At 41.8% G+C, this 13,677-nt stretch overlaps 1 protein-coding gene across 6 annotated transcripts in view; it reads left to right on the forward strand.

The window, feature by feature from the left end:
• pard3aa (par-3 family cell polarity regulator alpha, a) overlaps window positions 1–13,677 on the forward strand; it is a 1,126,646-nt gene that overhangs the window by 777,630 nt on the left and 335,339 nt on the right. The window lies entirely within an intron of this gene.

Below are 13,677 nucleotides of genomic sequence, written 5' to 3' on the forward strand. Positions count from 1 at the left end.
AAACCAAAGATTTATAATTATCCAAAGCTGTGGATCATATGGAGATCTGTTCATAGATATCCAGGATTGTGTGTCGATCATGATGGTTTCAGATGATATAACTGGAAATTCTATTTTCAATGTGAATTGATGATTTTCTTTATAATGTGGGAGAAAATAATGCAAACAAAAGCCATAAAAAAAATATATTTTGGCACGAGACTGGAAAAGATTTTGTGTTTTCTTCCCACCCTATCCCCTGCAATGGAGCCCGGTCAACTTTCCCTTGGAATTCAAAGCTGATCTTGCGAGTTAACACGTGGCATTATGGTAACTTTTGGAGATGCTGGCTTGGATTTGCATCCTCAATGTGGTGGCAGGAGTTAGTAAAATTCCCATTCAGCCCACCTGCCCTCGGGAGAAAATGCTCACAAGGATGGGATTTTCAATGTGAGGGTACAGGTGTGTGCTGCAGCCAGGCCAGTCAATCCATGAAAGAGGTTGGAAGCAGAGGACTGCAGGGTGCATAGGTGGGCTATCGAAAAGGCTTGCCTCAATGCTGTGGGGCTTTGCCCAGTTAAAATTAAATACAGGAAGGCCGTCCAGCCCTCACCCCTTGCATCCCGTCACCTTCCAAGTGCCCCTTCCATATCATCTATTACTCTAGTTGATGTCTGGATGCATAATGAGGCTTGGCTGAAAGAACAGAGTGACCTGGGTGTTTATGTGCATAGTTCGTTGAAGGTGGCAGGAGAGGTGGAGAGGGCTGTTAATAAATCATATAATGTGGTATTATCACAAATGTAACACAAGGGTTAATGGAATGTCTAAGAACAACCACCAGAGGGAGCTACAGTTACAAGTATATAAGACATTGTTGCTAAGCCTTGTGGGAGAGAGTAGTGAAAGAGTTGGCTTGAGACAGACTGAAGTAAAGCTAGTGTGAGTAAGAGCAGATCATAGTTTATAACAGTACAGAGATTAGTTGTAGACGAGTGTAGTTTATATGTTATTTAGGAGTATGTGTCAAATCCAAATTAGTACTGTTAATAAATGTAGAGCTTTGTTCAAGTTCAAGCTGTTTTGTGGCCTTTTCCCCATATCCCTGAACAAAAATATTCAGGGGTATGGGGAAAAGGCAGTGGAATGGCACTAAGTCATGGTTCACGTTTTGGAGAGCTGGTGCAGCCACAATGGGTCAATAGACTCCTTCTGGGCTGCAACGGTTGTGTGATTCTGAGAGGGCAATATGCTGAGGGTGAGTGTACATTTGGTTCATCTGATGAGATGTGAGGTGCATAGAGAGCGAGGAATAAGTGGTGTTGCAAGGAGTGCTGTGCAGGAGAATGCTGGGGGCGCCAGATCCAAAATGTCATCTGTCTTCCCTGATTGGCCAAAGAACCCTGAGGCACGATGCTCATGCTGTGGCTCAGGTAAAGAACATTGACAAAGCATGCTTCATCACCATTCAGGTTCCTGACTTGCAAGTGGTTCCGCTGTTTGATCACAGACTATTGGGAAACTTCCACCCATAATTTCTATTGAGCAGTCCTTTAATGTGTAAAAGCAATATAGCTTTGAATCCTGGGCCAACATGATGCAAATACTAACCAGATTAAATCTAGGATTCAGAATTAACTCTTGTTCAGCTCAGTTCTCTCCTTGATCCATCCACTTGTACCTTCCTGTCATTCCTTTTGGGAAACTTTCTTCCCCTCTGCACCTGCCTGTACCCCACAACCTCTGAATGCCCTTTGGCAATGGTCAATTCTATTGTGTATACTGGAAACCATGCTGTAGTTCTGGGACCTCAGTTGTCAGCATTAGTCGGCACCAGCCTCTGTTGGTAACACTCTCATCCCTGATTCAGAAGGTTCTGGGTTCAACTCCCAATCTAGGAACACAAAAATCAAGGCTGACAGCCCAGTGCAGTACTGAGGAAATGCTGTACCATTAGAGGTGACAACTTTCAGGAAATACTTTAAATTGATCTACACCTTCAGGCGTATGTCAAAGCCCATGGCATTATTTCAATAGGGATTTACTTACCCTGGCCTGCCCAATAATTATTGCTGACTAAACATCACAAAATTAGATGAGCGTGTCATTATTTAATTGCGGTTTTGGGAACTTGGTTTGGTGCAAATTGGTTGCTGTGTTTCTTTCATTACAACAGTGACTACACTTCAAAAACACTTAATTGGCTGTAAAGTGCTTTAAGACATCCAGCGGTCATGAAAGGTGCTATATAAATGGAAGCCTTTTTTAATCTGTGATACACTTACAGGTGTAGAAACAATTAATGTTCCAAACTTTTGTTAAACTTTGTCCTTCCGGGCTAACCTTGCTATTCAGCTATTCACTGAGAGGTTTGCGACAGTGTCATTGCTATTCCCCGTTTGGCCAGCATTTATATTTCCAGAAGATATTACCAGTGCGAAAGGCGAATAGGGTGATGACATTCAGTTTAGTTTTGTTCTTTTATTCTTCACCTCAAAAATGGTTTCACCTAGAATTAAATTAACATTGTTCTCTGTGGTCTCAATCATTTTCTTTTTTCGTTTCACTACAAACTGCTCACAATAAATGATTACTTTAAACTGACACTGAAAAGGGAAATGTTGTCTTTGTGCCGCTGTGCACTGTTACTTTCTTTTTTAATTTGCTGTGACAGTTTCCATTTCCATAGATAAACCTTTGCATAAACTGTGTGAAACTGACAGGTGGATAAATTGTTCCAGCTATGGCAGTGATAAAAAGTGAATGAAACTTCAGCTGCAATCAGCCTATTTACAGAACAGTTACACATCGATATTTCACTTGTCGAAGTAGAACCTATCTGTTTTTGAATTGGCTGTCTATTCGCATTTTCTGGACATCTTTCAATACACTCCGTGCCCCAGCCCTCCCAATATTTATTCTGGGTAGCTTTTGTGAATTTGGACTCAATAAGAATGGGTGTGTGGTTGGTCCAACTTATTTCACCTTTACCACTGCTAAGCAAAGGCTTCAGTGATCTCAGCAGCCTTGAATGGGCTTAAATTGAGAGGCCAGCGATGCAAGGTCAGTTTTGCATGCTGTCAGGGTAACCAATTGGCAACCAGTGTTCAAAACTGCTTATGAAGCAAAGACATTTTAAAAGGCTCTCTTGTGCTGTAATCATTTTCTTAATCTTCTGTTTACTCTCTGGCAAAGTGATCAGGCGTGAGATCTGTTATCAAGTCTCTGTAACTGACCACTGAAGCATACAAGAGGTTCCTGTAACTCACCAGTTTGGTGTACGAGAGCTGTCGGTATCTAAATTCTCTGGTATGTGAATGACTGCTCTAGCTGATTGTTCAGAGTTATGCAAATACTCCCGTAACTAATTGCACAAAGGCACGTGAGAGCTCCGGTTTTGTATAATCTGAGTTAATGAATTGAGTAGTTGTGGTTGCCCAGCTATTGAGTATATTCAAGACAAAGATCGATCGATTTTCGAATACTAGATAATTAAGGGATATGTGGACAGTGAGAGGAGGTAGAAGAGGTCAGCCATGATCTTATTGAATGGTGGAGCAGGCTCAAAGAGCTGAATGACCTGTTCTGCTCCAATTTCCTATGCAAACTCATGTCCCAATATCTCATACAGCCCTTTGATTCATGATTTTTACTTCATACACGTGTAGTATTTATAATTGTAATAAAAGATACATGAATAATTTTAGTTTCATTTTACAGCTTACAGTAGAAACTGGGAAGATTATTGGAAATTGTAAGGTTTAAGACATGGCAGGAGATCCAGACCTGTGTCTTGCTCCTCATGTGCGATGTGGGAGCTCAGGGACACGTCCACTGTCCCTGGCTCCTTCACGTGCAAGAAGTGTGTCCAGTTGCAGCTCCTGTTAGACCGCTTGATGGCGCTGGAGCTGCGGATGAATTCACTTTGGAGCATCCGCGATGCTGAGATCGTCGTGGACAGCATGTTTAGCGAGTTGGTCACACCGCAGGTGAAAGTTACTGAGGGAGATAGAAATGGGTGAGCTAAAGACAGACAGAGCAAGAGTAGGAAGGCAGTGCAGGTGCCTCCTGTAGTCATCTCTCTGCAAAACAGATATACCGCTTTGGATACTGTTGAGGGAGATGGCTCACCAGGGGAAGGCAGCGCAGCCAGGTTCATAGCACCGTAGCTGGCTCTGCTGCGCAGCTGGGCAGGAAGAAGAATGCAAGACTATAGTGATAGGGGACTCAATCGTAAGGGGAATATACAGGCGGTTCTGTGGATGCAATCGAGACTCCCGGATGGTATGTTGCCTCCCTGGTGCAAGAGTCAAGGTTGTCTCGGAGCGGCTGCAGGACATTCTGGGGGGGGGGGGGGGGGGGGAGGGTGAACAGCCAGCTGTCGTGGTGCACATAGGCACCAACGATATCGGTAAAAAAACAGGACAATGTCCTACAAGCTGAATTCAGGGAGTTAGGAGTTAATCTAAAAAGTAGGACCTCAAAGGTAGTAATCTCAGGATTGCTACCAGTGCCACGAGCTAGTCAGAGTAGGAATGTCAGGATAGATAGGATGAATGCGTGGCTCGAGTGATGGTGCAAGAGGGAGGGATTCAAATTCCTGGGGCATTGGAACCGGTTCTGGGGGAGGTGTGACCAGTACAAACCGGACGGTCTGCACCTGGGCAGGACTGGAACCAATGTCCTGGGGGGGGGGGGGGGGGTGTTGCTAGAGCTGTTGGGGAGGGTTTAAACTAGTGTGGCAGGGTGATGGGAACCGATGCAGGAAGTTGGAAGGTCATAAAACAGGAACAGAAACAAAAGGCAGTAAGAGGGAAAGTGTACGGCAGAGAAGCCATAGTCAAAAATCAAAAAGGGCGACAGTACAAGGTACAGTGACTGAGGAGAGCTCAGTGAATAGGCCCAGTAATACTGAAAGGAATAAAACGGGAAGTAAAAGCATTAATGGTAAGCGACGCGGCAGTTTGTCACATGAAGATATGGGTTCAATGACAAGGAAAATTAGGAGAAAAGTTAAGAGGAAATATAACTTAGGAGAGGTTACTGATCGAGGTTTTAAGATTCAAAGCAGAGGTAAAAAAGCCAACATAAGTGTACTTTACCTGAATGCTCATAGTATTCGGAATAAGGTAAATGAGTTGATGGCGCAAATCATCGTGTATGACTTAGTGGCCATTACTGAAATATGGTTAAGGATGGTTACGACTGGGAGTTAAATATCCAAGGGTATCAAACTATACGGAAGGACAGAGTGGATGGTAAGGGAGGTGGTGTAGCTCTGTTATTTAAGGATGACATCCGGGCAATAGTAAGGGATGACATCGGTGCTATGGAGGATAAGGTTGAATCCATTTGGGTGGAAATCATCAATAGTAAGGCAAAAAAGTAACTGATAGGAGTAGTCTATAGGCCACCAAATAGTTACATTATGGTGGGGCAGGCAATAAACAAAGAAATAAGGGATGCATGTAGAAATGGTACAGCAGTTATCATGGGGGATTTTAATCTACATGTCGATTGGTTTAACCAGGTCGGTCAAGGTAGCCTTGAGTAGGAGTTTATAGAATGTATCCGCGATAGTTTCCTAGAACAGTATGTAATGGAGGTTTGCTAGTGTCACACGGGAGGGTTTAAACTAGTATGGCAGGGGGGTGGGCACGGGAGCAATAGGTCAGAAGGTGAGAGCATTGAGGGAGAACTAGGGAATAGGGACAGTGTGGCTCTGAGGCAGAGCAGACAGGGAGAAGTTGCTGACACAGCGGGTCTGGTGGCCTGAAGTGCATATGTTTTAATGCAAGGAGCATTACGGGTAAGGCAGATGAACTTAGAGCTTGGATTAGTACTTGGAACTATGATGTTGTTGCCATTACAGAGACCTGGTTGAGGGAAGGGCAGGATTGGCAGCTAAACGATCCAGGATTTAGATGTTTCAGGCGGGATAGAGGGGGATGTAAAAGGGGAGGTGGAGTTGCGCTACTTGTTCGGGAGAATATCACAGCTGTACTGCGAGAGGACACCTCAGAGGGCAGTGAGGCTATATGGGTAGAGATCAGGAATAAGAAGGGTGCAGTCACAATGTTGGGGGTATACTACAGGCCTCCCAACAGCCAGCGGGAGATAGAGGAGCAGATAGGTAGACAGATTTTGGAAAAGAGCAAAAACAACAGGGTTGTGGTGATGGGAGACTTCAACTTCCCCAATATTGACTGGGACTCACTTAGTGCCAGGAGCCAATGAATGTGGTATATCTGGATTTCCAGAAAGCCTTTGACAACGGGCCACACAAAAGGTAGCTGCATAAGATAAAGATGCATGGCATTAAGGGTAAAGTAGTAGCATGGATAGAGGATTGGTTAATTAATTGAAAGCAAAGAGTGGGGATTAATGGGTGTTTTCTGGTTGGCAATCAGTAGCTAGTGGTGTTCCTCAGGGATCAGTGTTGAGCCCAGAATTGTTCGCAATTTGCAAAGATGATTTGGAGTTGGGGACCAAGGGAAATGTGTCCAAGTTTGCAGACGACACTAAGATGAGTGGTAAAGCACAAAGTGCAGAGGATACTGGAAGTCTGCAGAGGGATTTGGATAGGCTGAGTGAATGGGCTAGGGTCTGGCAGATGGAATACAATGTTGACAAATGTGAGGTTATCCATTTTGGTAGGAATAACCGCAAAAGGGATTATTATTTAAATGATAAAATATTAAAACATGCTGCTGCGCAGAGAGACCTAAGTGTGCTAGTGCATGAGTCGCAAAAAGTTGGTTTACAGGTGCAACAGGTGATTAAGAAGGCGAATGGAATTTTGTCCTTCATTGCGAGAGGGATAGAGTTTAAGACTAGGGAGGTTATGCTGCAATTGTATAAGGTGTTAGTGAGGTCACACCTGGAGTATTGTGTTCAGTTTTGGTCTCCTTACTTGAGAAAGGACATACTGGCACTGGAGGGTGTGCAGAGGAGATTCACTAGGTTAATCCCAGAGCTGAAGGGGTTGGATTACGAGGAGAGGTTGGGTAGACTGGGACTGTACTCATTGGAATTTAGAAGGATGAGGGGGGATCTTATAGAAGCATATAAAATTGTGATGACAATAGATAGGATAGATGCAGGCATGTTGTTTCCACTGGTGGGTGAAAGCAGAACTAGGGGGCATAGCCTCAAAATAAGGGGAAGTAGATTTAGGACTGAGTTTAGGAGGAACTTCTTCACCCAAAGGGTTGTGAATCTATGGAATTCTTTGCCCAGTGAAGCAGTAGAGGTTCCTTCATTAAATGTTTTTAAGATAAAGATAGATAGTTTTTTGAAGAATAAAGGGATTAAGTGTTATGGTGTTCGGGCCGGAAAGTGGAGCTGAGTCCACAAAAGATCAGCCATGATCTCATTGAATGGCGGAGCAGGCTCGAGGGGCCAGATGGCCTACTCCTAGTTCTTATGTTCTTATGTCCCAGTCAGTGATGTGAACAATTGATTTGATTTTTGTTCAGGAGCGGGTTTAGAGATTTCGGAATGAGGAACAGGTAGTACATTTTAAATTTAACTTTATTACTTGAGATAGTTTAGTTGCGTATTTTGAGCTCCTGAAAAATAAAACCTTGGCTGTCACATGGCAATTCATAGTCCAAAGATTCAATTGCTTTCCTCAAATCAATACATGCAGTCATGTATGTAACTGCTTTGTTTTATAGAGGACCAATGTAATTGCTTATATTCTGTGGTCCAAAACCTGCAGATGTTGCAACTGGTGTGCCTTTGATGCTCATTTTATTTTTTAAGCTCTCGTTAGTTCCATTTTTAAAAGTTAGCAATATTATAACAGTTTTAATTACCTGGACACACACTTGTAATCCTAAAAGCGGAGACAAAAACCCAATTACTTAATAAAAGCTTTTGTTTGATTGAAAGAACAAAGTAATATTGTCCTGTTTGCAGTTGTGTAAGTCAAATAATTACTGCATTATCTAGTTTTAACCAACAAAGAATGGCATAGGAGCTGAACAGAATTCTTAGTCTTGTAAATTATTTTTCAAAGATATTACCCAGAATAGAGGGCACGTGAGAGAAAACAGCAGTATAAAAAGGTCACTGTAATTATGGTAAATGTAGAACAATTGTCTTAAAATACACAGGTTCTAATTGCTTCTGCTCATTCTCAGAATGCTTAATGACTAATTCGTCCAGTTAATGTTCAGAATGAGTTTTGGAGAATATCTCAGAAATATATTTGTACGGTTATTGGTGACCAGATTTGCTTTTGTCCTACTCAGTAGGGATGTGATCATTCATTGAGGACAGACCTCGAATTTACATTGCAGAAGCAGGACATTTGGCCAAATTGGCCTATGCCAGCATTTATTCTCTTTAACCCAATCAGCATGTGCATCTAAAACTGTAAGCAAATAATTGCATCAGAGAAAATTGTCCCTATTTCTAGTGTGTCAAAACAGTATCTCCATGGTATAACCCAAGTTTGCCCTGTCATGGGCTTTCTCCAGGATGTTGTATCTTTCTTAATATTGGACATCAAATAATGAAGACAATATTTAAATAAAGTTGAATAATTTGCAGATTGTAGTGCTTCTTTATTTACATTATTTTACTCTTGTAGTGAATTGCAGCATTCTATGAACTCTTTTGTGCCTGAAACGTTAGCTTTTAGAGGTTTAAGTATATCACAATCCTGGACCAGACCCAACAGTTTGTAGGATACCGGACAAAAACCCCAATAAATGATTTAATTTGTAAGGAGGCGAGGAAAGGTACTTCGCTCCAGGAGTGATTCCATGCAGAAATCGGGATATGATTTATTAAAACACACTTATTACTAACACAGGATTAAAATAACTTTAACATAATACAAGAAAATAGCTTTAATTACCTGTTAAACCATACTTAACAATGAAAATGAAACTAACTTCTAATCTTCACTCCAGTCAAATCCATCTCAGGCTAAAATCCACTTTTAAATACAGTTAGCAAACACAGAGTTACCTGCTGTACACTTGAATAGAGTTCCTTTTAAAAGACTGATTGGCAAAAGAGAGCCATCTGGTCAAGAAACAGCTTGCATCTTCTGGTCTGTCAGACTCTTGTTTAACCTGCCAGCCTTTTCAGGCACCACTGTTTTGTTCACAGACAAAGTCTAAACTGTTTTGGGAGAAGCTCCTGGCCTTTTGGCAGACAGATCTTTAACTGAACTCAACACCTGACCTTTTCAGCGCCTGGCTCCTCCCATTAACTACAGCATGTTGCTACGGCTAAACATACTGTCTCTCATTATCTACTCCCCAGGGACCTTCTTTATATAAACAAAAATCCATTCACCCTTACTTTTTCGATGCTCTAGTTATCCATTTTGTAGCCATAAAGCCTGGCTGTCTTTCAAACCAAATTTTTAAAAGAACATTACTGCAGCAGTCACACTCTCACAAACCCCGACTTTTAACCCTTACTGCACCAAATACATATAATACAATATATCCAAAGTTCCTATCACAAGTACCCGAGCCATAAATACACTCATTCATCTGTATTGTTCCCTATTTTCACTGTGTTCCACCTGCCATTCTTATATCAAATGTGTGCCTCTTCCCATTTTGATAGCTCAATTGCATTTGTTATTGTTCTGCCGACTTGCTTAATCTACCTCTTTCCTTTAGTAATTTTCATTTCTCACCTTCGCAATTCACTATATCTCTTATCGCTATTTCATTCTTCAACATCAAGTGCAGGCCATTTGTATACAGTGTTCTTTGGGGATACGATGTTACTGATTGCAAATCCAAGAATAGGCAAATACATGGTTGGAAAAGCCAGAGTTCATTTCACCAAGTCCAAAAATGAATACCTTTATTCAGTTTTCTCTTCAATCTTCTCTTCGCCTCTTTAGATCATCCATTCTACATGTTCATTATCCTGTCCACAAAGTAGTTAAATTTAAACAGTCTGCGCACCTTCCCTATTCTAAACTTGAAGGGGAAGGGCCTCACGCTTCAGGCCCCTTCGGCCCCAGCGTGCCTCTGAACCTATGTCTGAACTGACCACGGAACCCCTGCAGGGCTAAGACTGCTCGGCCTTTGTGTGCCACTTTCTTGAGTTCATTGGCAATTGCCAGCACTTTGCTGCTGATTGCAAAATCTGAGCTAATGGCATAAACTAGAAACAGTAGTGATCCTAACTCTGAGCCCTGTGGTATCCCAATCAAAAACATGCAACTCCAACTTGCATTTGTTTTTTTTTTATTAATTCATGGGCCTTTCTGGCTAGGCTAACGTATTTGGTCATCCCTAATTTCTCATGAGAAGGTGATGGTGAGCTGTCTTCTTGAATTTCTTGTCCATGTGGTGTAGGTACACCCACGGTGTTGTTAGGGAGGGAGTTCCAGGATATTGACCCAGCAACAGTGAATGAACGGTGATATATTTCCAAGTCAGGATAGTGAGTGGCTTGGAGGGGTAATTCCAGGTGATGGTGTTGTCATGTGTCTGTTGTCCTTGTCCTTCTAGCTGATAGCAGTCGTTTGTTTGGAAGATGCTGTCTAAAGAACCTTGATGGGTTTCTCTGTGCATCTTGTCAATAGTATACACGGCTTCCATTGTGCATTGATGTTGGAGGGAGTAAATCATTGTGGAAGTGGTGCCAAATAAGCAGGCTGCTTTGTCCTGGATGGTGTAAAACTTCTGAAGTGTTGTTGGAGCTGTTCTCATCCAGGTATTACATAACACTTGTAACATAGTAAAGCACCCAAAACACTTCACAGGAGCATATCAAACAACATTTGACACTGCTTCACTTCAGCTCAACAGAATTCCCCATAAAAATACTCATTCTTTTCCAACGTTCAGCTAATTTCAGATCCATTTCCATGGTTTATCCTGAATTCCCACAGCTTTAGGTTGAATTAATAGGTGTGCAAGTCAAATTTATGTGATTCTCTAATTATGAGTGAGGAAAAGGGTGATGGATAAGATGCAGATAGCAGGACTTGGCATAGCTAGATAAAATACAGACAGCAAACTTTTTGATGAGTTGAAGTTTATGGAAGATATGGGAACACTGCAGTCGTCAAAACTGAATATAACAAAGTTGCATGTGAGGGACTTGTTTTGTTGCCAAGTTGTAATTTATCTCGCTATGCCGAGCCTTGGCATGGACTATCTTTTCAAATAAGCTGAGGAGGTTGGTCCTGTCATAATATCCACTCATGTATATAATGAGATGCAGACAGGCAGTGATTGACACATAGGATGACCTGTAAGCATACAACACAGCACTGCCAGTCATTAGACAGGACACTACCACTATAAAGCCAGAGGGCACTAGGTTTCCCGATCTCTCGGGACCCAGCTACTGAGACAGTCAGAGTCCACAAGCTAGCAAGCACAAACATCATGCGGTAGCTAGTAAGTCTGGTCAGGCTACTACAAGGTCACTAGTCAGATCAGTATAGTGTCGACCCACAACTGAATATGTACAGCAGTTCATCTAGTTGAATAAAACAGTGTTGGATCTTCTCCTGTGTTAGACGTCAACTTCCCTGCATCGAGTGCAGTCCACATCGAACCAATCTGCCTAACACATCAAGTCCCAACCTGATCACCCACTTTTGTATTTAGTCTGTGCGAACTCTATTGTTTGACTGGCCCATCACAGCTTGGTATTTTCTGCAAAGTTTAATAACTTTTCTCCTATCCCCAGGCCCAAATCATTTAAATACTTTATCGACAGCAATGGTCAGGGAGGGGCTGCATGGTTGATCTCATAATGTAAAGGAATAGCATATAGGGGAAGATTGACATTTTTTCCCCCTCTTGTACAAAGAAGGCTGAGTGGGGATATAATAAGTTTTGAAAGATTTGGCAAATTCGATTTTAGATTTAAGTAAGTTTTTCTGCCGTGGGCAGAAGTGCAAGGGGATCATGTTTACAAAATGACAGCAAAGGAAATGAGAAAACACAAGAGGAATGTTTTAACTAAAAGAGTGGTAATAATGTGGAACATATTAACAGCACTGGTAGTGAACAAGGAATCTTAATAGGGTTCAAGGACAGATTCTTGTCAACAAATGGGATTCAGGATTGTTAGAAATACACCAAGGAATATGTATAGATAAGGCTGGATGGACCACAGATCGTCATCTGTCTGAAACTCTTGCTATATTACTATAACTATGTTACAAGGCTATAATTCCATTGAAACATTCAACAGACATTGGTAAACAGCTTTACTCTTGTGGCTTACAATGTCAGAAAACCGATTACCAATCTCCTAATCAGGTTATGTATCTATATTTTCTTTTCGAGTGGATGTTCAATTCAAGTTATAATTTTAAACATTCAAATGAAAACTCTGGTGGGACTTGGGGCAGATGGGGAGATACCTGTTTCATTTTCTATTGTTTTGTCCATTTACTGCTGAAAAGATGCCGATTATCTCAGGCTGCAGGAAGAATTTCTGTTGTGTTCTGGCAACTGGACTGGAAGAAGACAGCATGTACAGGCAGTGAAGAATTTTAAACATCGGCACGCAAAGAATGTTTTTAGTCCCTAAGTTAACTTGTGCTATGTACTATAATGAATGGCTTGTGCAATGCTTAATTATAAGAAGCGACAGGATTGACAAGTGATTTTGGGAAGACAAATGAACACATCTTACACTTTTTAAGCGATGAACAATAGAAACCTGTGAGAGAGGGTAATCAAGCAAGTGCATCATTCGACAGAATGGAAGAATTTCACATGCTTTTCTAAAGCAGCAGATTATAGTATGATTTTTATTTGGTGAATGATATGCTCAACATCACACGGCAAGGGAGAAAGACTTGCTTTTCGCATACAGGTGTGACGTTGGCTGCAGGTACACAGTTGACTGCTGTCCACAGTTCAACGTATGCGAAAGATGTTGCATAGTTGACTCTAAAGACCTCCAATTGGCTACAGAGCTATCAGTGTTAGATTGACAGATGGAAAATCAGAAGAATGCTGATCGGCGGTCAGGGGTCTTCACTTTGGTAATGCTCCCCTGATACTCCACTGTGAATATAAAAGCATCCGAACGCAGACCTACTTAAGAACTCCCTTGCACTGAACCACTTCCCACTGTGTCGGATATCAGTGAGGTAAACTGCTTTCCATGTACAGTTTATAAGACCACTTGGAAACAAAGGAATTATAGCACAGTAGGAGATCACTTGGCCCCTGGAGCTTGTGCCAGTGCAAACCCTTCAACTGGAGCTGCCACTCATACCCGTTTTCCCATTTTGTTCTCCTAGCAATTCTGTTTGTTCCTCATTTTCAAATATTTATGCAATTTGTCATTTACTGCAAGGGAAATTGAATCTAAAAGTAGAGATAAAAGCAATATACTGCCATTATAAAACTCATTAGGTCTGGCAACATCTGTGGAGAGAGAAGCAGAGTTAACGTTTCAAGCCTCTGAAGAAGAGTCATACGACTTGAAACATTAACTCTGATTCTCCACAGATGCTGCCAGATTTGCTGAGTTTTGTTTTTATTGTAAAATTCGGGATGCTTTTCTCCAACTGGTGACACCACATTTGGAGTACTGTGTACAGTTCTGGCCTCTTTTGAGAAAGGATATAAATGTGTTAGAAGCCATTCAGAGGGGGGTCCACTGAACAAATACCTGGGGTTGAAGGGGGATACCTTATGAGGAAAGTTTCAAGATGCTGGGCCTGAATCCACTGGA

The sequence above is a fragment of the Scyliorhinus torazame genome, chromosome 6, assembly GCF_047496885.1.
Source record: "Scyliorhinus torazame isolate Kashiwa2021f chromosome 6, sScyTor2.1, whole genome shotgun sequence".
NCBI classification, from domain to species: Eukaryota; Metazoa; Chordata; class Chondrichthyes; order Carcharhiniformes; family Scyliorhinidae; genus Scyliorhinus; species Scyliorhinus torazame.